At 38.9% G+C, this 24,695-nt stretch overlaps 1 protein-coding gene across 3 annotated transcripts in view; it reads right to left on the minus strand.

Moving 5' to 3' along the window:
• SOX5 (SRY-box transcription factor 5) overlaps positions 1-24,695 on the minus strand; it is a 607,966-nt gene that overhangs the window by 497,405 nt on the left and 85,866 nt on the right. Inside the window, exon 2 of one of the 3 annotated variants that reach the window (XM_079305080.1) lies at positions 7,660-7,718. The exons of 1 other annotated variant lie outside the window; for it this stretch is intronic. The gene's annotated coding sequence lies outside the window, so the exon portion shown is untranslated. Of the gene's footprint in view, positions 1-7,659; positions 7,719-8,654; positions 8,776-24,695 lie in introns of those variants that run through there. One more of the 3 variants, XM_079305086.1, reaches the window with a different exon arrangement.

Raw genomic sequence — 24,695 nt, forward strand, 5'->3', positions numbered from 1 at the left:
ATCTCAAAGCTTCTGGAAAGTTGTCATTACAGCCTTTGGTACTGCAAGATGTAGGTATTCCCTTTTCATAGTCACTGTATGCAATAATGTTTACAAAAGTAAGCTGTTAGAATCAATGATCTTACAGAAGTGATGTATCTCACTCACACCACAAAAAGAAATACTGTGACAGGCCCCCTGTGCTATAAATTCATCGGTGGTTACATAGTCTATATAATGTAGCTGGTAGCAACAATATCATTTGTGTCTTGTATTACCCTGCAAACAATCCAATTTAAAAATGCTTATTGTATGTACACACATAACTACCAGAAATTTTGGACACTAAAAAGTGTCAGCAGATGAATGCCAACTTGCCCACAATATTTTGCATGTTGCAGTTAGTGTGTTTTTAAAGAAAAGGCAGTCACAAGAGAAGGGTCCTATGAATTCAGCTGTTTACTCATCAGTTGAGGACTGATGACACTAGCAAATCTGTAAGAAATTTAACCTTCCCTCACAATGAAAAGATATTATTAAACTAACCTGGAAGCATGGCATTTTGCCATTTTTAACATTAGGCTTCTTTATTGATTACAGAAGAACTAATAGTGGGGGAAATATCCCATTCTAGGGAGAATCCCACTGCATACAACTTCTTCCCTGCCTGTTGCTCTACTGAGAGCAAAGGTAGGTCAGTGAAAAATATGAAGTCATCCTTATCTGTCACCCTGACTTAACAATTTTGAGGAAAAAAAGTCTCAGGAAGACAGGTGATTGAAAACATGCAGATTTGTCCTGATGCTGCCTGGAGTACCAGGCACAGCCAGCTTCTGCTCTCACCAAATTCACACATATTAGAAGGAAATGCTTCGGGCACTCAACAGCAACATACCTGCCATTACTAGGGGCTGGAGTTACAAAGATATCCATCTCTGCCACGGCTGACTCCTGGTATTTTCTCACACATTATCTTAGTACTTCTTAAGGGCCTGATTCCATTCTTCTGAGCAACTCAGGACTAATGTGAGTACCAGTGGAAACTCAAATTCACTGCTGGACACAGTGCTTTCTCTTCCAAGAACTCCTGCAGAAAGCTGCCCATCTATTCCCATGGCTCACTCAACTATCACATCTTCTTAAAAGAGGAGAGCTTATCAGGACAAGCTCTCTCTCATGAGATTTTAAATATTCTCTGTTTCCAGGGCAGGAACATTGCAAGACATATTGTTATTGCCTCATGTTGCATGACAGCTGCTCTCTTGGCCAGCACACAGGGGACTGCACCAGGGACCTTGAACTGAGCATGAGCAAATACAGCTTAGAGCAAAGAGCAGAGAATCTTTGTTAACTAAGCTAATGAAGATTTCTATGTGAGCTCATGAAACAATATTGTGACTGAGGAAATGAAAAAAAAATAAAGGTGTAGTCTGCCCTTTAGACCAAGTAGTGTCTTCAGTACCCTAACAGCAGAGAGAACCCAAGAGCTCAAAAGTGTGAGATATCAGGTATATTGCAATCTAACCCTAAAAGTACAGTATTCATCAACATCAATCTCATTGTGTTTTGTATCTATACATATCAAAGAAGGCAGAGAAAAGTCTTTATTATTATAAAAGAAAAACATGTCAAATGTTCACCTGTACTTTGGTTGATGTGGCAACATGAAATATAATACAGCTCAAAGTACTCATTTTGTCAGTGATAAAACTGGTACAGGACACATTGATATTTTTATCTGTATAGAACAGAAAGCGTGCCATAGTAATGAAATTTCCATTTAAAATATTATTTGTGAAGCAGTTATTATAGCATTAATTTCAATATGCTTCCCTTAATAAATATAAAATAAGTTCATTCAGTCATTCTACTCTTTTTCCAGCTGACTGATAAGCAAAGTGTACCTCCCCTTTAGCAATACCTTTACAATTAGTTTTTAGTCTTTGAGTGGCACAAAGCTGTCCTCAGCGACCTCAAGGAGGAAAAATTCTGACTCACATATTTTGAGTCCTTCCCAGCTTTTCTCTCCCTGATAAGAAAAACATTTCCTGTAGTTCTGAGCAAATGCAGCTTACTATCCATTAATATTGATGGTTCCAGGAGAAAAAAAAAGGTTTGGTACCACTGTTTCCTCAGAAAAACAGCAGCAATCACTATCAAGGCCACAGTTCTGACCACAGTCCATTCACACAAGCCATCTGGATGGTTTGCAAGAAAGAAACAGGACCAGAAAAAGCACAATAAAACATCCAAATCCTGAATTCCTTTCTCAAGTGACTGAAAAATATTTTTTCAATATGATTAGCTGTTGCCCTTCGGGTCCTTAACCTGTAATTTGGGGAAGAAGGAATATGTCATACAGCAGCCTTAAAATACCACGACTATATTAAACCTTAGAGTTGCATCCTAAATTCTGTGCTGTCTGACTCCAAGGATCCTCACTCTGTGCTGTTATTCTTGCACTGATATCACCAGCTGTCTTAACTGAGAAATCCAATTATCATCACACTTCTGAAAATAAAGTTTAATTATAGGCAAGCGTGATGATTCTATAAATTATGATGATTATCAGAGTGAGCATTATCAATAGCATTAAGAATATAGCTGAAAATTCTCATAGAGCAAGGCCCAGATCTTTGAAGTTGGTGAAAGATTCTCAATGATTTTAAAAGTCTTTGGACTTTAATTAGACACAATGACTTAAAGTAATTACTGCAATTCAAATAAATATTTTACCATTGTTGTTACAACTTCCATTAGTAATAATACAGTTCAAGTGCGTTAATGATTCTTTTAATAAAGGTACTAAAGGCAAGTAACAAGCATAATCTTAGAAATAATGTAACATGTTAGTCTGGCATCATGATATTCTGTCAGTAATCTTCTGCAAAACTAGAAAGTTGTCCCAGTTATTTACATAATATTTTTCTATTCATATTTTCATATCAGAAAAATTGCAGTAGCAAAGAAGTCAATAAAATATTTAAAGTCTAAAGAATTATCTCTTTGTTTTAAAAACAAGACTGCTGAGCAAAAGAGCAGCTTTATTTATTTATTTGCTTATTTTTGCAGTCTGACATTGTGCTCCCATGATGCTACTGAAAACTTCTCCAACTAAGAAATTCAGTGGAGATTTACTTTTGCTTTATTTATTCCTTGACAAATAACTGTGATGTTTTCTGGACAATGAAGAAAACCCAAACACCACAATATCCAAAGGAAGGACCTGTCTTCTTATCCATCCCATTTTAGTTAACGAGAAAATTTAACTGTGACTCTACTGAGAGTAAATAATAAACTCTTGCAGATGGTAGGACTAATAGTGATTAACAGCTATTATTTTGGCTATCTGGTAGGTAGTACATTATTTTTGGTTTTCTTTCTTTTCTTTCTCCAGGGCACAGTCATGTAGCTCTGCTCCTCATTTTTCTTGGAAGCTGTAAATTTATGTATAAACTCATTGCCTCTGCAGGGGTTGCAGGTGCATAACATGTAATGAGATTTACTCCATTTTTTTTCCTACTGAATTCTATAGAACTGTATTTTTTAAAAATTCTCCTCCCCCAAGATCATCCTCCCTAAGTCTGGTTTGTTTGGACCTGCTCGGTAACCCCTCTGGTTTGGCCAGAAATATCACTTGCTGCATCCAAGGCACCCACGTCTGGGTGGTCCCCAAAATGATGTGGGACCACTACAGGTTTTCATACTTTAAGTGAGGGTGCTCCTGGACAGTGGTGGGACAGCAGCCAGAGAGCTCCAGGCACCAGTTGAATTCATTCCATCCACTTTTATTAGCAGTTGCTCCACAAGTGCCTGCAGTTCCTCAATTACAGTGAGCAAGGCTACCTCAAAAGCTAATGAGGGAAGTATGTTATTTTCTGCTTATGGGAGTTGCAAACACCTCAAAAAATGAAAATTGACCCTTTCATTGATTCAGATGCTAACTCCACATTAAGCCTGAAGCTTCCAGTTCCACTTCTTTGCTTGGTCTTATTATTCAAAAATTTTTTGTGCGTAGCCATTGGAGACCCACATTAAAATATATAGTATGGATGTATGATATTTGAACACAAGATGCAAAAACATACAGGGTTTTATCAGGTCTGGTGGCATGGGAAGGACTTACAGTCCCTCATCTGACCTTTCCACATCCAAGCTGCACAAAACAAGGCTGGGAGGAAACAAGTTTTGTACTAAGGGCTGCTCATGCCTACGTAGGTTGGCAGAACAGAAGAGGAAAGAGATCCCAGTACAACTAAGCAGCTATGAAGACAGATGTAAACTACTAATTAATACAACCAAAAGTGAACCAAAGAGAAAAGGATGCAAGAAACTTCTGTGGAAGACAGAGTAAATGACTTGAAGGAGAGAAGGACACCTTTGATACCACAAGAGACTTAGGGAAGAGGAACCAAAACCTCTGACCTGCAAACACTGAAATGTGTAAAACTATCCTGGGCAGTCAATTTAGAAGCACCCTCATGGTCAACATGACTGTATGAATGTGCTGCTTTGGAAAATTAAATTTACAGTAAAAATATTTAAAACAGTAGTACTCTTGTTTGCTTTTAAAAAATAATCAGTACAGCACTAGTATCAATTTTGATATTCTTTCAAGCAAATATTAAGACTGCAACTAAATATACTGAATAAATGTTATAAAGGCTGCAAAACATCAGTGTCAGCCAATTGGCATTAGGAAACACTCTTGTCAAAATGTAACTCATAGCAAATTACTTACCCTGTTATATTGTCAAGCTTTAATAATCTTCTATATTTAATCAAGCTAACACAGCATGCCTGGGAGAGCCTTATGGTTTGTAAATATTAGTCCTTCAGTAGATTCCCCAGATTACCTGTATTTTATTATTGAGTATAGCGCAGTTGTACTGAATTTGGCTGAAAATTGACATTACTAGCAAGTAAGAGACGGGTAGCCATGCTGACTTCTTACCTAGTATTTCCTTGCTTGGATTTACACAAAGATGAAAACAGCTGCAAGTCATATTAACTGGACAGATTACTGTGGTCAACTCTGAATTCACTTATATCACAAAAAAATCTCAATATAGCTTAGTCTCAAATTAGGTTCTCATCATCAACTGAATTCACAGTGCTAAGACTTCTTTAAAAGACTTCCAAATAATTAAATTCTTGCCTGGGCTAAGATGTTCAAATTTAGGAACTAATTCCAATGTTCATTTCCAATTCTAACCAAATGTATCATGGCTGCACTTCTTAAACTTTGCATAATACTTAGGTGATTTCATATGTAAATCCAATCAATCAATAAGCCCTGTGAAGTCCTATATATGAATATACAGTATATGACTTAAATCTAAATCAGAACTCACTGATATTTCTGATATTTTTAATGTATATTTATAATCTCAATTTGTTAATCTTTAGACTTTTACTCACAGAATTTTGCACTAGAATTTATTATTGGCTATGTTAATATAAAAGCAGTATTTTCTTCTTAGAAATTTGCCATGCATAAAAAAGAAATTTAATTTAAAAAATTATGATTTTTAAACATTGCACTTCACAGCACCAGGTACAAGGACAAATAAAATACTTCAGGTTATGTACATAGTCAGACAGGTACTTTGGAAATGCAAAGGGTAAGATTTTGAAACAAATCAAGAACTGGATTAATTTGAAAAAGCATGAGTTCAACCTGATTTTCAGAGTGCTGAGCATCCCTCTGAAATACAATTTCAGTTTATGAGTTTTCTTCCCACCATCATCTTAATGTATAGACAAATGGTTTTCTAAACATGTTTGGACCCTGAAATACAGCAGGACCTACTAGGTCCCCGGCAGAAGAATCATGGCTGAATAGATATCACAGCATTGAAATTACAGCCTTTTTGTCATGATATATCAACAACCTTTCATGCAAGAAACATAGATGAAGTAGAACATTAGCTAAATTAAATAACACATACATCCAGAACACTGATACCTCAGACAATACATTTTACAAGAAAAATGGATTACAAAGCACTTTTTTTTTACCCAAATCAATTGTTTTCGAACAAGTCTGACATTCCTAGATTATTCTCAAGTAATTTTTGAAATGGGATTTGGGCTTATAAATCATACTGCGTCTTGAAAAATGTTCTTGGTTCCTCTGCCAAATAATTCATCATTTGATTGATGCAAAACCAAACAGAAGCAAAAAAACCCAGAAAAGGACAAGTGACTTGGGAGAACAAGGATCACTATTAGTGAGTACACTACAACCCACAGGTAATTCACAGTTGTGAATGTTCAAGCTTAAGTATAGTTTTATAGCTTTGTTAGCTTACATGACTAGAGCAGCCTTAAGAAAACATATATACACATTAATATTATAGGGTCAATAGGCTTATACTGACATGCCAAAACAGCCTACAAAAAACCCCAAACCTCAGCCAGAACCAGCAATTCTCAAATACACATGGTGCAAGAATGGCTTGTCAAGGAAATATGTCTTCTTCTGACAATAAGAGCTTAATGAATACATCGATATATCCCAGGACTACTACAGAGTCACATTCTGGAATAGGAAAAATAATTGACAATTCCTGTATTTCATAGGAAAGGATAAAAGAAAAAGGAAACAAAATATCAAAGAGCAAACATGCAAAGTCAAGGACACTACTCCTTACTTCTGCCAACAGCACTTCAGTAGGAGATGGGGGGGAAAGTCACAATCAGAAAAGCCACCACTCCAGGAAATAAACCAGGTGCTCCAAGAACTAGGTTGGTTTAGCCCCATTCTTGGTGAGGAATGTTCCATTCACATGAACACTTCAGTTCACACAAGCCACAAGACATTTTGGCATTCCCAGGCATAAGGCAATTGGAAACTTGAGGTCTGACTCCCTCAGGTCTCATTGTTGCATTTGACACAGTTAGAGGACAGATAGATGACCTGATCTTGTTCAGCTGAATGTTTTTTTTCATCCACATAGCACTAACTTCTAAGGATATCAGTCAACTACATTTTGGTTAATTTCTGGCATTTATATACCATCATTTAAGGAAAAAAAAAAAAAGAAAAAAAAAAAGACAGAAAAACCAAAAAAACTGCTTTCAACAAACTTTAATATATAATGATAAATTCTACTCCCTCTTTTGGATGAAATTTCTCTGTATTGCTCAGTTGCTGATGAAAAGCTGAACAGGGATCCCACTTAGATGGACAGACACATGAAATTCTTCCTCAGGAGCAAGCCAACTGAATAGCTAAAAAGTTCATGCAGACACAATCACTACTCCGCCTTAATCAATTTGCATAAAAAAATTTCCAGCTTCTTTTACAGCCCCTCAGCTCCCAATGCAAGCACAGCAAAGTACAGCAGCCCTCTGCCTTGGCTCCCCTCTCCTTGCACTCTACCCACACTGATCTACAAAGCACATCTCCATTTAGTCGCAGCAAATTTCACCTCCTTTACTCAAAAATAGGCTTCAAAACTCAACATGGTTGAAATATTTTGGTGGCTTCCTTGTATCTTCAGGGTATTAATTAAAATCCCTCATTTCTCAAATATCTTGTAACATCTGTGCTTTGTTCTTCCAGGGGAAAACTTGTGCCCAAATCTGACTACATCAAAGACCACAGACTTGCTGTAAAGTTCAAAAGAGCATTGCTTCTGCTAGCAGAGGCAGCTTTCTTTGCACAGCATTTACAGAAAACTAAGAGAAATTGGGATTGCAGACTTCTTACCCCAGCTCCATTTTCAAAATAGCTGTAGGAGAGAAAAGGAACAACTTCCATTAAAAATGCTATGGTTTGAGTGCCACAGGATGCTTCCAGGAACTGCAGCTGCAAGTACTCAATGTACTTTGGTGTACAGAGGGTAAGGCAGGCCCCTATCTCAGAGAGCATGAGAGGCTTGACATAATGCCTGCAAGTGCTCCAAGGATCCTGGAGGAAAAGTGTTCCATAAGAGCAAATCCTCTCTATTGAAAGTTCAACATCTGAGTGTGCTTCTGACCCCTTTTAATTGGGAATAATACTTCTTTCCATTATTAGTTTAGGTAATGGTTAAGAAGAAAACCTTGTTAAAAAATACATATATGGCATAGAGAAAATTTGCAATTCAAATTGATATTTTTAATCTTAAAAGTACTTTGGTAGAATGAAGTGAAAAATAGAAAGAAGAACAAGTCCCATAAATCTGTCACTCGCATAGCACATCACTCACAGCTTTCCCCAGCCCACTGAGAAGTAGAGCCATACAGCTTTAAAATTACTTCATTCCCATATTTACATATTTTTTAATAGGGCTATGATGAATCTCCTTCCGCTTGACTCCTATTTTGAGCTGTGATATTTTAATCTCCATTCTTGCTGCAACTTAGCAGATGAATGTGCAGTGTGACAGAGCTCAGAGGAAACAGTATAAATAAAGCAAAGTAGAGCTATGACATCTCACATTTTATAGCTTTTTTATTGTAGCCTAAGCATAAACAGAGCACAGCTGTGTTATACATACTGCTGTGAGCACTCCCCCAGCTCCAATCCCCCACTGCTTTTAAAGAGACACAGCCCTCAGAGAATCCTCTGGGCACAACCACTGCTGGTCAAGACATGGCTAACAGAAGCAAAAACACCCCCTCCACCCCTTTCACTGCCTCCCTTTTTTTTTCCTTTTCCTCCTCCTACTGGTTTGCCCCCTTACCTTCCTTTCCCCTCGCCCAGGATGCGATCCCATGGTCCCCAGCATGTACACACAGCCAGTTCTGCACTGCTACCTACTAATGGATGCCCTTCTTCCCTCCTTGCTCTAATTTGCCCTGTTTAAGTACAGAGACACACATGTAGAGCACAAAAGCAACCTAAAAAACCACTTTGATAAAAGACATGTAACTAGCTGGAAGTACTCAAAATATTGCCATCTCTTTACAGTGGTATTTTACAGAAAGAACTCTCCCATTTCTCATCACTTCTTGATAGGTTTCTTTTTCCCTTCACAAAAGTCAGTCAAAAAGAAAAAAGGAAAACATATTAACTTTACTCCTGCCTGTTTAAAAACAAACTATCATGACGAGTTCCTAGATGAAAAGGCCTTTTTTACCTCAGTAATTTAGGAGATATCAGAAAAGTCCTTAGCATAATCATCACCGCACATACCACAAAAATGCTGCCATTTGAAGCCTTAGAGAATAGACATGGACAGTTTCATTACTATAAAAATATAAGGGCAAGCTCTAAAGCCAGCAATTTCCCCCACAGTCTCCAAGAATGCTGTTTATCCTTGAGGGTTGTTGAAAAGTTTAATGGTTGGACTAGATTTTAAAGGCCCTTTTCAATTTAGATTATTCTATTAAAGTGCTTTTCCATCTCTAATTTCAATATCATTAACATAGGCACATTTAACATAAAATGTATTCTGCTCTTTATTTGTTCTTCCTTCCTCTACCCATTAAAAAAACAAAAAAAAAAAGGAAAAAAGCAAAACCAACACACCATGGCATTGCAATAGTCCTAGTGAGCTTGAGAACTACATCCAACTTGCCCAAATATAGGGCCAAAGGACATGCAGGGAAGCTCTGATTGAAGAGAACCTGAGTTGCATGTCTCATCTCACATGACTTGCTGCTCACCCTCTCCAACAGCAAAGGAACTTCCAGGTATCACCAATGGTCACCAATGGGCTACAGCCAAATTCTTCTGGCCATTCTCTGTTCTCCCTCTACATCTTGTAGATTCTTGAGGGGATTTTCTACTTCACTGCTACCTCAAACATTTTCTGCAGCATTTTTTCCCCCTGTCTAGAGTTCCACATAGATTGGGATAAATCATCAAGCAATGCTTATACAAGCAGAAGAAAGTTGGTAAAAATGGCAAAATAAAACTATGTTAGTTATTCATCAACAATTGTACTTAAAAATTTATAAGCCTGCTGAAATTGTTTACATGCAAGAAGTTGATTAAACTAACAAGTTTTCAAAGCTGGGATCTCAGGACTCTCAAGTCTGCCTGAAATCATCCCTCAACTCATGGATTATTAAGCCACCAGCTTCAAACTAAGTTTGAGGTAGGAAACTACGATTTTTTTTTTTTTTTTTTTTTTTTTAGAAAATTAGTGGAATTCCTTTGTTTTGCAAGCAGATTATCATATCTTAAAAAAAAATAAAAAAAACGCCCGAAACAAAACCAGTGTTATCTCATCAAGATTTACTAATATGTACCCTGAAAACCCCTTGAGCTGGAAAGGGAGCAGGAGAAACCAGCCTCAGACTCAGAAGCTCAACAGAGCCCAGCAAAGCTATCAACATGAGGGTCCTACAGGCTTCCCAACACCACCACCCAGATAGGAAGCAGATGTGAACTCCATGCTGATACTACAGTCATCATCAAAATTTGCTCCCTCTGCATGAGTGAAGACTGAAAGAGGAGGGCCATAAATTACTTTTACTGAGTGAAAAAATAGAAAGGAGAAATATTTAAGATTTTAAAAATAATGTAGCCACAAAATAATATATTTTCACTATGTATCAACATCTACCTACAGTTGAGTTTTTAAGCATATTTTTTTCAAATTCATATATGTCATCTTTCATAATAATACTAGCACCAGCTTCACTACCTTGAGGATTGTTCCTTGGTATTTTTCAAGATTGCTGCAAAGCTCAGATACCTAAAGCACTGGTCAGTGCCACTAAAAATCAGTACTAGATGTATTAGAATGAAAATAAATGAGACACTGCAATGAAGCCTGGAAATCCAGACTTCCTTACAGCCCTTTGCAGCTCTCTGAGCTCCACCTGGAAAAGATCCCAAAGATACTCACAACCACAATATTAAGCATGTTTTGAATGAGTATGACAACATCATGGCACAGATTTAATGACAACAGTGGGAACTGACCCCTTAGGTACTATATTAAACATGATTCTCAACTGTGAAAGCTTTATCTAAGTCAAATAACCTGCAGCTCCAAATCAGACCTCCCCCTTCAGAATTGGCCTAATGGGAAATTACAATCAGTATGAGATATAAACTTTCTTTGAGCTTCCCATTAATACTTCTGATCCCAAATTCCTTTGCATGAACTTCCTGCCCTTTGCAGAACTTGCAGAACTATGGGTTTGATTAGCACAATCTAAAATGTCTCATAAATTTAAAAAACAACAACAAAAAAATCACAAAAAATCCACCCCAACCAAAAATCATAAACAAGCAGAAAATTAACAAAAATCTCCAAAAAAAACAAAACAAACAAAAAAGAAACCAAAGCCTCAAAAGTCATGGCACATGCAACACTATCAACACAGGTGTGACAATGTCAAAGCATCACCAACTCATTCCCAGGCTGGTGCAATACTGTGTATTGATGGTGTAGCTCTCACCTACTGATTTTGAAGGGTAAATACAGCTGTGACAGTTTCTAGAGAAAACTTTTTAGGTCATAAAAGGGATTTTCCTTACAGATCCCAGCACCTCTCACCAAGAGCTTTCAGCCAAATCAGGTGGAAGAGGCTCCAGGCAGGAGATAGGGGTACCTGTTCTGACAAAGACAGAGCAATAGGCTTTTGTTTCCTCCTTGTTTAGTTTTCAGTCACAACAAATGAAATAAATGAACCAAAGGAAAGAATTAAGATGAGAAAAAAAGTAAAATTAGTAACAGGCTTACAGCATATACCCATTGCCTGGGGCAACATACGGCTGATGGATGATGACAGGCAACAGACAAATCCTCATTCCCTGTCTACTAAACAAATTAGTAATCTCAATATCATCACTATATCCACCTTCTGCAGCAGCTGCTGCTGCCACACAACTCCTGCTAAACTTTAGGGGGAAAGACTGGCTTTGTCTTGCCAAATGCTGTGGGCATTTAGGGTTGCCACCCTTTGAAAAACACAATTTTGTTGTATTTACCTTTATTTTTTTTTTTAAAGCCTGCAGAGTTGTGTTTAAAGATGATGGCCACCTGCACGGCATGCTCTAAAATCCTAGGAGTCTGCAGAACTTGAACCTTCAGGGCCTTCCCAGCTGTCAGTGTCTTGCCAATTAAAGTCTGAGTTCAGAGACCTCAGGCTTGAAGAGGACAGCAGAACTTCTCCTCAGTCTGAGATCTGGCTCTAAAGCCCCTTTGCTTGTTACTCCAAAAGTTTCTATCTTAAAATACTACAAGCAATGAGTTTCAAAAATAAATTATTTTTTTATATCCAATACATCTTGATTCCCCCATCCCCAAACTTAGTTCTGAGGCCTGTGTATTACTGGCACTAGTAACATTTCCAAAAAAAAAGGCAGCATCATTACTTTCACTTTCAAAATGCATCAGAACAATGTGATTCACATCCCAGTCTGGAAAGACTAAATTTCAAAAACATTCAACACAAACCAGGGCAAAATGACTTGTTGTAAGAAGCCTGGATTACAAAGCATCCAAGCAAACACACACGAATAGCTACAGCAAATTTTGTCCTTCAATTTCACTTTATCTGGAATTTGGGGGAAAAGTGGGGGAGTTTACAGAGCCTTTGGAAGAAGGGGATGCAACTCAGGAGAACTACAAGGATACCATGAGGTTAAAGGTCTTCATACAGTAAAGCTGGCTACAGTTTTTTATGTCAGCACTTACATTAACAAACTTATCAATAACTTGCATTATTGAATATTTATCATTTATCACCTTCCACTTGAAAATATGCAATATATGGAACAACTTTTCTGAACCCACTGTACCTATATACAGACCAAAATGGCTTGGGTTGGAAGGCAGCCTAAAGATCATCTAGCTCCAACAAAACCCCACCCTGTCATGGATAGGGATGCCACCCTCTAGATCAGGTTGTTCAACGTCCAGCCTGACCTTCCCTGAATACCTCCAGGAATCTACAACTTCTCCAGGATCTGAATCTCTTCTACTTTAAAACCATTTCCCCTTGTCCTATCACTATCAATCCACGTAAAAACTCACTTTTTCAGAAGGTATGGGAAGGCTGCTTTTTCCATCTCTCCTCCAGGCTGAACAGCCCCAATTCCCCCAACCTTTCCTCATAGGAGAGGTGCTCCATCACTCTGATCATCCTGGTAGCTCCTCTGGACCCATTCTAATAGTCCTTCCTGTGCTGGGACCACTGGGCTGGATGCAGCACTGCAGCACTCAGCAGAGTGCTGACTCATGTGCAGCTTTTCATTTACCAGAACCCCCAAGTCCTTCACCTCAGGGCTGCTCCAAATTCCTCTGTTCAAGTCTGGGATTGCCCAGGCCCAGGTGCAGGACTTGTTGAACTTCATGATGTTCCCATGGGCCCAATTCTTGAGTTTGTCTAAGGTCTTTCTTCCTTCTGTTTTGTCAGCTGCACTGCTCAGCTTGTGTCATCTGCAAACTTGTTGAGGGTGTGCTCAATCTCACTACGTCATGGATAAAGACATCAAAGAGCCCTGGTCCAAAGCACAGACCTGAGGAAGTTGTGTTAATGCCTTAATTGCAGGAATTTACCAAATATTCACTAGAAAGCTTCATGGTTACATTATAATGTTTTCATCCACAAAAAATCTAAAAGTGTTCACAGCAATGACTGATGATTAATTGCATTGACTCAACCTTTCTAGTTGTTAAAGCTGAAATTTAAAGTTTATGTCAGGACCAGAGTCTGTTGGGTCAAGCTAAACCAACAAAATGTGTGTTTTCTCCTGTTTGCTTCCATAACTGACTCCATGAAAAATTCAGAGCATTTCTTTGTGCTCTAGTGTAACATGCATGTAACTTTCTGTTATATCCTGTAACAGTTGGCACAGTGTCATGGTTTGACACTGGCCAAAGACCAGGCAGCCACAAAAGCCACTCGCTCACCCTGCCCTGCCACAGCTGGGTAGAAGAGAGAAAAAAATTAATGAAGGGTTCATGAGTTGAGATAAAAACCGGGAGAAAACACTTCAAGGGCAGAACAGGCTCAACTTAGAGATACAAAGTTAGTTTATTACTTACAAAGTCAGAGGTAAAAAAAAAAAAAAAAAAAAAAAAAAATCTGAAAAAAATCAGAAGTAAAAATTTAGCCCTTAAAAACACCTTTTCTTCCCCCAGCCCCTCCCTCCTTCCTACCAACACCACAGGGGACAGGGCATGGGGGTTTTGGTCAGTGCATCACCGAGATTTTTCTTGCACTACTCAGGGAGAGAAGTCCTTCCCCTGTGAGACCATGAGGTCCCTTTCCACAGGAGACAGTTCTCTGTGAACTTCTCCAGTGTGGTTTCACTCTCATGAGCAGCAGGACTCCCAAAACTGCTGCGATGTGAGTCCCTCCAATGGGCAAACAATCCTCCCAAAACTGCTGCAGTGTGGGTCGCTCTTCCCACAGGGTGCAGTCCTTCAAGGACAGGCTGTTCCAGCCTGGAAGCAGGGCCCCTCTCTACACTGGGTCTCCCACTGGATCACAGCCTCATCCAGGCATCTACCTGCTCTGGTGTGAGCACCTCCTCCACAGGTTATGGGTGGATCTCTGCATTCCCCATGGATCCCCATGGGCTGTGGGTGGATCTCTGCATCCCCCATGGATCCCCATGAGCTGTGGGTGGATCTCTGCATTCCCCATGGGTTCCCAATGCTGCAGGGCACAGCTGCTTCACCATGGGCTCAGCACAGCCTGCAGAGGAATCTCAACTCTGGCCCTGAAGCACCTCCTGCCTTTACTTCTGCACTGACCTTGGTGTCCCCATGTTGTTTTTCCCTCAGATATTCTCACCTTCTCCTCTTCTCTGGCAAGAAAAAAAAAGGTGTCCCCTTTGTTTTTATTTTCTTTTAAAATATATGATTATCATTATCTCTAATTTGCCCAGCCCTGGGCAGCAGCATGTCCATCCTCAGAGCCATCAGGGATTGGCTCTGCCAAACATAGTGGAATTTTTCAGCAGCTTCTCACAGAAGCCATCCCTGTGGCCCCCCCACTACCAAAAACCAGGCCATGCAAAACCAACACACAGAACCACATTCCTGGAACTCCTTGAGTCACAATTAATATTGGATTTATGTTCTACTTCACCAATTTATGTGCCTAGTAGAGACTTCAAGAACAAAACTTAAATACTGAAAGATTTTCACCAGTCAGACTGAAATACTTCACCATTTTAAACCACAAACTCCCGTTTTCCTATTTTCTAACATTAAATATCTTGCTGTCTAAGTAGGCAGCTACTGCTTCTCCTAAATAATATAAAAGAAATGAAACAATATTTCAAAAATGTATCAGGTAACAATAAAAATAAAAATTTTGCTACTACATGTGATTTTTTCTCATTATCCTCCCCCCCCTTTTTTTTTTTGTGGTTTGGTTTTCTGTCACATACATCATTATCATGTCCCACTCCCAATTATTTAACCATATCATAGGCATATCCCCTTTAGCACTTAATCATACACAAAAATGTTCTATTGCTTCATAAACTCCATCACAATGAGCACAATCTTTTAGTTAAGTGCCAATTAATTATTAAAAACATTCAGTGAGGATTAACAATCATGAAATAGCTCTATTATGTAGTTGTAAATCCTCAATAAATCTACTTGTAATAGACAGCATTTTAGTAAGAGAGCTAGTCTACTTAAACAAATGCCTTATATTTAATTAGATAATTATTGCATGTTAAAAAATACATTCATTAGTTTTGTAACTATGTAATAAGCATATTTCTAATAGAGAGATTAGCAATCCTCAGAAATGAGATTTTTTTTAGTAATCACTTGCATTTGCATCCAAGAGCTACTCTGCAACATGAAGGCCACTATGCTGCATCTTTCCTGCTTGTACAAACACAGGCCAAGAAGGGATTAATGCTCTCTAATTCATACTTTTTTGGGGCCCCAGGAAGAGGAAAGAAGAGTCTGAAGTTCAACTACCTACAAATCCTATATTATCTTGAAGCACCTGAGATCGCACCTCTCCAGAAAGGAGTTCTGCCATTCCTAACATCAGTGCATGACATGGCCAAACAGCAGCCTTGGTTTTAAGACAGGGGGCTTGTTCTGAAATGGATAAGTGCATCCAACAAAATAAATCTCTCTAACAGCAAAGAGCTCACTAGGACTTCCATTCTTTGGAATAAAGCTAAATGTGTATCCAGCTATAAAGAGATGCATTTCTTACCATCTTTAAGTTTTGCCATCTTCTTTAAAAAAATGTAAAATTAAAAAAAACAGTGAGGCACATCCTGTTGTTGTTCTTCTGGTACCAAACTCCAGTTAGGCACAATGCCTGTTTCTGGGACTGAAGTTATGGGAGTGATCTAGTATAAATAGCACTTATTTGAGGAAATAAGCTTCAGGTCCCTCCCAGCCCAAAGCATTCTATGATTCAATGATAAGGCGATAAACAGCCCCTCAGTTGAAGCTGTAAGGGTTATCTTGTGAAACAGTAAAAATATAAACATATATCCTGCACCTCTGGAAATCTCTTGTCCCAGCTGATGGTCAGTATCATTACCTGATAAAGGTTGCTTGTGGGATGGAGTTTCAGATGACCCCAATACACCCCTATAATCAAATTTGTCTTGCCTTTTTTCCCTTGCGCTTCAGTGATGAGCTGATTTTAGTGAGTGCTCTCTTTGAAGAGGTGTTAGTTTTTGAACCAGAGCCAGTGTGTGCAGCTCAGCAATAGTATACCTGGTTTTCTTATGGTGCAGGGAATACATCTGTAATTCTGTAAATCTTTGACTGCTTATACTCCCCTTTGGAATCAAAAGTGGGGAAAAAGGAAGACAGTAGTCAGACAGCATTAAAAAGCAGATTTTGGGTACTATTTTAAGATTTGTATTGACACTGAAAGTGATCTATGTTCATTCTTTAAAGTGATGCTACAGCAGCTCAAAGTTAATTTCCATGTGTTTGTTAAAATGTCACAAAAATCCACTTAACTTGGCAAAAGTAATTAATCTTTACTATGAAGATGTAACTGCTCTGGATTTCAGCTACAGGGTTATAGTCCCTGAACCATTCATTTTGATGCAAATATTCATTTTTTTACACTGATAAACGTCCTAAATTTTAAGAGTAACATCCAGTAATAAAAGACAGTAAAAAGACATTACCAGCATGTTCTGAATTTTCAGAATAGCAAATGCTCCAACATGACTAGTAAGAATTCTTTCAGGATCAGTAGTTTTTTTGAAAATTCTGCTATTAGACCAATGATGGGAAAGAAACCTTTCCTTCTTCAAAAGACAAGCCTTCCCCATTTCTCAGGCCTTCCCTATTTCTGCAGGGTCTGATTAAGACCTAGGTACCCTATTGTCCTGCTCAACTCAACTCTTCAGTTATCCCACACTTCCTTTAATGTTTTTAAAGATAAACTTTTAATTTGAGGATGGCAAAAGCAGGGGGAAAGGTCCTATAAAGTACCTAGTGGGTAATATCTGCTTGAACAGATGTCTGCTTAACACAGCTTTCAAGGAAAAGTGCATTTCCCAGTACTACCAAGGAGGATCAATGCCTATTCCTGTTAGTCCTGTGCTGTTGCACAGTGCTGCCTGCTCAGCTGAACAAGTGACTCCACACAAACACAAACACATGGGAAGGAGGGCAGGAATAAGGAAAGTGGGGAATAACAGGGCTGCCTGAATATGAGGGTGCTCACACCTGCTGCCTGGACAGCCACAGCATCCACTACAAGGGATATGGAAAAAGCACAGTTAACACTTGGGATAAGGTCAGGGTACACAGCACTCACACCAGGGAGGAAAAAATTTGCATTAGTCTCTCCTGGCTTACAGTACCACAAATTCTCACTCTGCCTTCCCTCCCAATAATTTATCTAGAGTTTTCCAAATGAGGAGGCCTTCAACTTTTAAAAATCTAACACAAAATGGAGAATAAATACTTAAAGTCCATGACATTGGGAAAAAACATAAATTTAAAAAAAAAAATTTAAAAAAAGATTGAAGGAGTGGGATACTGCTAGAATAAACAAAGTGACTTTATGGTTACAGTAGGGAGAGAGAACAAAGAATCCAACCTTCTGACTCCACAGACCCCTGCTCTGGGCACAGCTTACCCAAGGAGCGTGGACCATAGGCATTTATTCCTGTGGAGAGCCAGATCCCAGGGGAGAAGCTGGCAGTGGACACTCCTGTTTGTGCCTCATGGAGCAGCCAGAGCATTCTCTGCTCTTCCAGCAGCAGCACAGCACCCCAGAGCTGCAGGCACAGCCTCTCTACATAACGTACAGCAGAGCCTGGCACACAGGCTCAGCCAGGGGGGTGCTGAGCTGGGCCCCATGCCTCTGCCCAGAAGCATCCCCACTTCCACGCCAAAATCAAGGACCTGCTTTGAGATGAGAACACAAGGACAGGGGACATTTATCAGTTACATCTGTTTGAGTGACTGGTAATTGCAGCTGGGAGTCTGTCATCTCAAATCACACAGAGTTGGAAAATGGGTCAGATGTAACGGGTTTGGTTAAGTACCTAAACTGAAAAGGTACTATTTTCTTTTAAAATATATAGTCTTTACTGGTAGTAAGGTTACTGGTGCAAGGCTTTCTAGCTTTAAAACGTAACAGGGACATGCCCTCTGAGGGTCAGGCTTTCATTTGCTGATGTTAATTCTCAGCTGCCTGTTATTCGCTCTTCACTGTAGCCTCTGTCTTAGCTGGGCACGCTCCTGATTCCCTGCTATATCCAGACGGTCCACGTAAATAGTGTTTATGTTAAGGAAGTCATGTTCTGTGTGACTGAAGCACACAGAAACTGATGTTGTTGTCACTTTAGATTAAACTCTCATTTTAGCAAAGGAGGCAATTGGAGCAGGCAGCTGAGTGGTCGAATGAAATATTCAGCTCATTTCGTTTAAAGCTGCCCCTGTCTCCATTGTTCAGGCTGGCAGGGTTGATTAACCCTTGCTGGTGCTGTCACAACAATGCTCACTGTCTCAAGACCCAAACACTCAGGCAGGTTTCAGAGGCCAGCAAGGTGATATTTTTCAGGGCTTTTTCCTCACAATTAACAAACTTTAAGGAAAAGGCAAATTAACCCTTCAGGCTTCCACCACTGTGTAGAGAAGAGAAATAAAACAGTACTTTGTAATGGGCAAGGATGTTCTTCATGTTCAAGGCAAGCAGGAACACTGCTCCCCTTAACCACAGATTGACACCTGTGAAAATCCTGCTAACCTTGAGGTAACCCCAAGAACCTAATGAGCTCTTCCTCATGCAGAACTACACACTTGCATTTGTTTTTTTGCAGAAATTGTTGACAGTAAATCATATGCCAAAATAAACCTAAGATCTAGGTAAGAGAAAGCCATGGCCGGTGCTGCTGTGAGTGTTCAGCTGTGACCTACATGTGCAGACAGTCTGTCTGTCTAGAGCACAGCAGCACAAGGCTTCCAACACTGCTGCCATGGGGCTGCTTGCCTACAGCCAACCCAAAATCTGCTTGGGAAATGCCTCTGCCACAGCACTACCACTGCACTGAACCGAGCACAGCCTTTCCTCTCAGGAAACAATCTTAAGCAGTTTGCTAGGATGCAATGGTTGCTACAGGAGAAGCAGTGAATGCTCAGATATGCAATGCTTGATGTCACAAAACCAGAAAAGATAATTATTAAATGGTGTCCCTTTGACTTGACTTGTAGCAAAGATTCTATTTCTGGAATGGTCTAATGGTGTTTCATGACAGGCACCTTCAAACCCAGTTCTATTTTTGCCAGCATCAAGTGCTCTGTCACATACTGCCTTATGCTGAAGGCCCTGACACTTCAGAGAGCTCAGCAGTACCTGCTCACAGCACAGAGCTTGGGCTCCTTAGCTCACAACAGGATTACAAACAAGACACAGAATATCCTTGTCAGAAGTGTTAGTAACAGCCCCAAATACTGTAAGGTAAGGCAATCATAAACTGCAACATCAAGGCTAACAGCATTTTATTTGTAATGAAAGGCTAGGTATTTAAAGAAAACAGCTCAAATACACGAGACAAATTTTCTTATAATCTCACTGACAACTACTGTACTAGCTTTTCCATTTCATCTGTATTTTGCACTAAATTGGAAAACAAAAGTGTGTCTATTAAAAATATCAGTAGTTATAAAAACTACAGTCATACTGACAGCAGATAACCACAAAAGTAATTGTTGTGGAGCTGAAATCATAACTCCCTACCCCTCCAAGAAACTAAACTATATGTATATACCTGTCTCTCTACAGCTAAGGTATTTCTCTAGGATACAACAGAATTGGGAACCACTGATAAATGGATAAACCTCATAAAATAATATTTATACTACATAAATAACTAATTTCCAACAGCCTTGCAGCTACATTTTACTGTGACATTTTACAGCATAGTTCATATGAGAATATCCTGTAAGAGCACTCACACTAATACTCTTTACTTCCACATACAGTATACTATTCCAGCTTTGCTGGAATGAGTCAAATGACTCTGCTACAGAGTCAAAATCTCATAAACTGCATGTTTGCTTTACTGATTATCTAGATAAATATGCAGTTGTCTATGAATGACTTGTGAATGCAGATAATACTAAGTTAACAGGAGAATATAAACACTAAGCATGATATCTTAGGTGTAATTATTGTATACAATTTAACTGCTGGCACTTTTTTTTTCCATTTGGTACATTGGAGAGTATATTACCTGATTCCAATACTCTACCTATATCTGCTTAAAATTTAGGGTCCAACTCAAGAAGATCTTTCAGTGCTGTTTAAATACATAAGTACCCTAATACCCCCAAATAAAATATACATCTGTCATAATGAAACAAAGAAGTGCTACATGTTATAATGAGAACTATTTCTTCAAAGACTAACCTCTTAAACCTCACAAGCAATGAATGAAAATGCCTTTTAGTATTCTCTTTTGATACTTTCCTGAACAAGAAGTCATGCAAGAAGTACACAGATGTAGCTAAGCTCCTATAATCATTCTAAATATGAGTGGTTGTAAAACCAAGTTTATGTTATGCATGAACGTATTTTAGACCTATGCACTGGGAACAGTGAAATGCTTGACATCTGGAGTTAGACAGTGGTGAATTGTAGCATGCACACATCACTCTCATCTGCATAAATATCTATTTTCAGGATAACCAAGGCTCAAACACCCCCAGCTTTCCACTAATTTAAAATCAAAATTCATTTGAAATGCTAGGATAAAGCCCAAAAGGTAGCTTACCCACCAAAACTCAGCTTTGACAGTATTGTAGTTTTGTATTTCCCGCTCTCACCACATTTTAATTAAAAATCTGGACAAACAACCCATACACACACAAAACCCCCACACAAAAACTACCCTGCTATCCTGACACCTGACCACCTGCATTTCCAAAAGACCCCTGTCTCAGGATGGCAAGAATGGAGACAGACGACTTCTATAGAGGGCAGGAAATAAAATGCAGATCATCAGAGGTCCTGCAGAAAGCAGGCCTAATTCCAGAGGTGGAGCTGTCCCCTGCCCCAGCCAGCATTCCAGCCCCAGCATTCCAGCATGGTGCTGTGGAAGCCTGGCAGCCAGAGGTGCTGTTTGGGCAGGAGGGTGTCAGGGGTCCTGAGGGCCACAGTCATTAAAACTGCAACACCTTTTGAAGGAATCGAATTATTAACCTCCCTGACCCCAGACAAATTTAAACCCAACTAACTGCAGACTTCTCTGAGGAATCATGGCATGTGTTTGTAAATTGCTTGATATTCAGCGTGATGAAAGACATTACATAAATGACAGTTATTAATATAATAGTGGCAAATGGGTCAGGAGGAAGATTTTAATATTGATTTAGGCTGTGGTTTCTACCCAAAATCAGATACTGATCAAATTTGGATACTGATGTCTTTAATAGATGTGATAGTCACCTCTTTAAAACTACAAATCCATTTTGAAATTAGAAATTGTTTCTTTAGTTTGAAGAAAATCTTGGAATAAGCTCTTCAAAGAAAAAGTTCAAACCAAAATTATAATAATTCCTTACATTTGGTACAGTCTAGGATTAAAGATTTGCATTTGAACTGTGATATTGTCATCTACTGATTACTGCCAAAGAAATCCCCCAGCAACATTCATAAAGCCAATATTCCCAAAGCAAAGAGAAGAAGGCATGCTATCCCCAATGCCCAGGAAGATGTTGTAATGATATAAATTAAACTAACCTTTTTTTCTGAAAGAAAACAAATAAATAAAAGCAAATTGAAACATGCACCACAAACAAAATTTCCCATTGCAATCCAACTAGAGATCTTGTGTCCCTACAAAGCATTCCACTGGTATGGATGGAGGTGCAGAAGGGTAAGTTCAACATCCAAATTTGCCAAAGATCCAATCCCTGGTGTTACTATCTTCATTAGGACTGCTGCCTGGCCAAGTTCAACAACCATATGTAGACAAAAATATGTGAACATATCCATCCACAGACACCTATTTCCCTGCAATTCCAAGCACCCAGAAATAATTTACAGATCATGGACAGGCAGTACTCTCCCAGCCCTGTTCTGAAGTAGATCATAACCATGAAGCAATGACACCACTTTACAAAAACAAATTAAGTGGATTTGCTCCCAGGTTTGAAGTCAAAGACAACAAAAGTAAAGAGCATGAAATTACCCAAATGGAAATTTGCCAAAGCAGAAACTGCCTGAGACAGTGCTTCCCAATTCAGAGATGGAGGCCTTGACAACTGAGTTCACATGCCTAACCAAAATTAAATCAGAGAAGTTGGGCTCACAGACCAAAATGTGACTCCTGGGCCTGTCAACAGGGAAAAACTCTGGAAGCTGGACCAAGGTCTAGCTCTTGGTGGATACAGGGAGTTTTACACAGTTTGTGGGAAATAAGGCAGCAACTTGTTATAGACACAGAGGGACTGCATCTTCGTTCAACATTTCTCATTGAATGGTTGTCCAAAAATACCAGCAGTTTGGTTACAACTGACTTTTTTGATGGAAAATGGGATAAGAAAGACGTCAAAATTCAAATACTGCTCATCAAATTATAAACATAAACCCCTAGAAAATTATAGTATTTTCAGTGTAAAAATGAACTCCCAGGAGATTATGTTACTGTTAATGCTAGTAAGCCTTTTCAAGAGGTTCACTGCAAGGTAAAAGAAAAAACCCACAAAGATCTCACATGTTTATGCTCAAATCTGAGGTGATTCATAGGGACATTTGAGTAAAACCTGCACTTAGCATCCTTCCTGTCACAGGAACATGGTGAGGGCTGTTATCTGCAAATTGTATTTCTACCAAACCATGCAAGAAAGGAAGAGGCACTTCATAGAGATTGTTCAGGCCAGCTTCATCAATTTTCTAAGTCAATTAAAAAAAAAAACTTAGCCCCAAAAGCAATCCAAGATTCTTAAAGAGCAGTTCCAGACTTTTGTGACTACACTTCATCCTCAAGGCTTTCTATCAGGATATATAAAAGGCCAAAGAATCCAGATTTACTGAACAATTGGTAAGGCTTCAGAAACTTTCTGGTGTAATCAGGCCTATGGCTGAGTGAGCCTGGTTAATTTATGGGTTTGGGGAGAAACTGTGTAAAGTATGGTGGTGATTTCAGCTGAGTTTCATTCTAGGGTTTGGGTTTTATTCAAAGCCTGAACTCTAAGGGAAACTAAAGGGACATGAAACCATGCAACAAAAACTGAAACAAGGTTTGCATGAACACTGAAAAGACAATTTCATGAAGTGGGGAAAAGGCAAAAGCTCCAGCCAACAAACAGGCCTCGGGCTTCAAATTCACCATATATATAGTGCTAATTCCAGCGTTCATTATTCTTATCCCTGAGAAATCATTCCTCATGCTTCACACCCAACTGAGAAATTCAAGGTCAAGAGAAATTACTTGCATTTATGAAGATTTACAGATTTTTAGTTGGGAGGACATGGCTTTATATCATCCATTTTCAGTCAAGAGTTAAGATTAAAATAACCGCATTTTATTTATTCAGATTTAAACTTATAAACATTTTTACCTCCCATCCATCTTTCTTTTGAGATATATCCAGTATCATCATCCTTTACAACAAGTGAAAACAATGCATCATGAATCTATAATAACCTCTTCATTTGGTTTGCAACATGGATTTTCGTCTGGTTAAATGTCTCAATTACTCCCACTTATAGGTTATGCACATATGGACTAGGAGCTGAACCCATTTGAGAATTAGCTTTTAACAGCTGACCTGGTGCCTCAGCAAGTGTTTTGCACAGTCTCCTGGGAAAAAGCACATTCATGAGCAAGCCTGGAATCACAAACCTTATCTCAGGAAAGGCAAAGGACGTTACTACTTACCACACAGAGAATTCAACTACCCTACTGCTAAAATGCTGCTCAGTGGCCAAGTGACAGAACAGCATTAAATATTATTTGCAGAGAGAGCCATCTGCCTGCCATCACACAGGAGGGTGAAACACCTACCAGCAAGTGAGAATGGAAAGAGATGGTGGAGTTTCATATGAGAAATATAAAGGGAAAGATTAAAACCAGCAAAAACCCCCCAAAAGTAAAACTAGAATTAATTATTTAGAGCTTAGTATCTGAGCTTGCTATTGGATCTATTAACATCATATCCCAAATAATTATAGGGTTTCCCACTACCCCCACACTAACTGCTACTGCATTTTTATAAATTGCTATGTTACATAAAACATTCTGTATTTTTAATGTCCCTCTAGTATCTGCGCAATTACATGTATTACAGTTCTTTATTTTCACATCATTGAGGAATGATGGCTTCAGTTCACCACCTCTGTGCTGA

The sequence above is a fragment of the Erithacus rubecula genome (genome assembly GCF_903797595.1).
Source record: "Erithacus rubecula genome assembly, chromosome: 4".
Taxonomy (NCBI): domain Eukaryota; kingdom Metazoa; phylum Chordata; class Aves; order Passeriformes; family Muscicapidae; genus Erithacus; species Erithacus rubecula.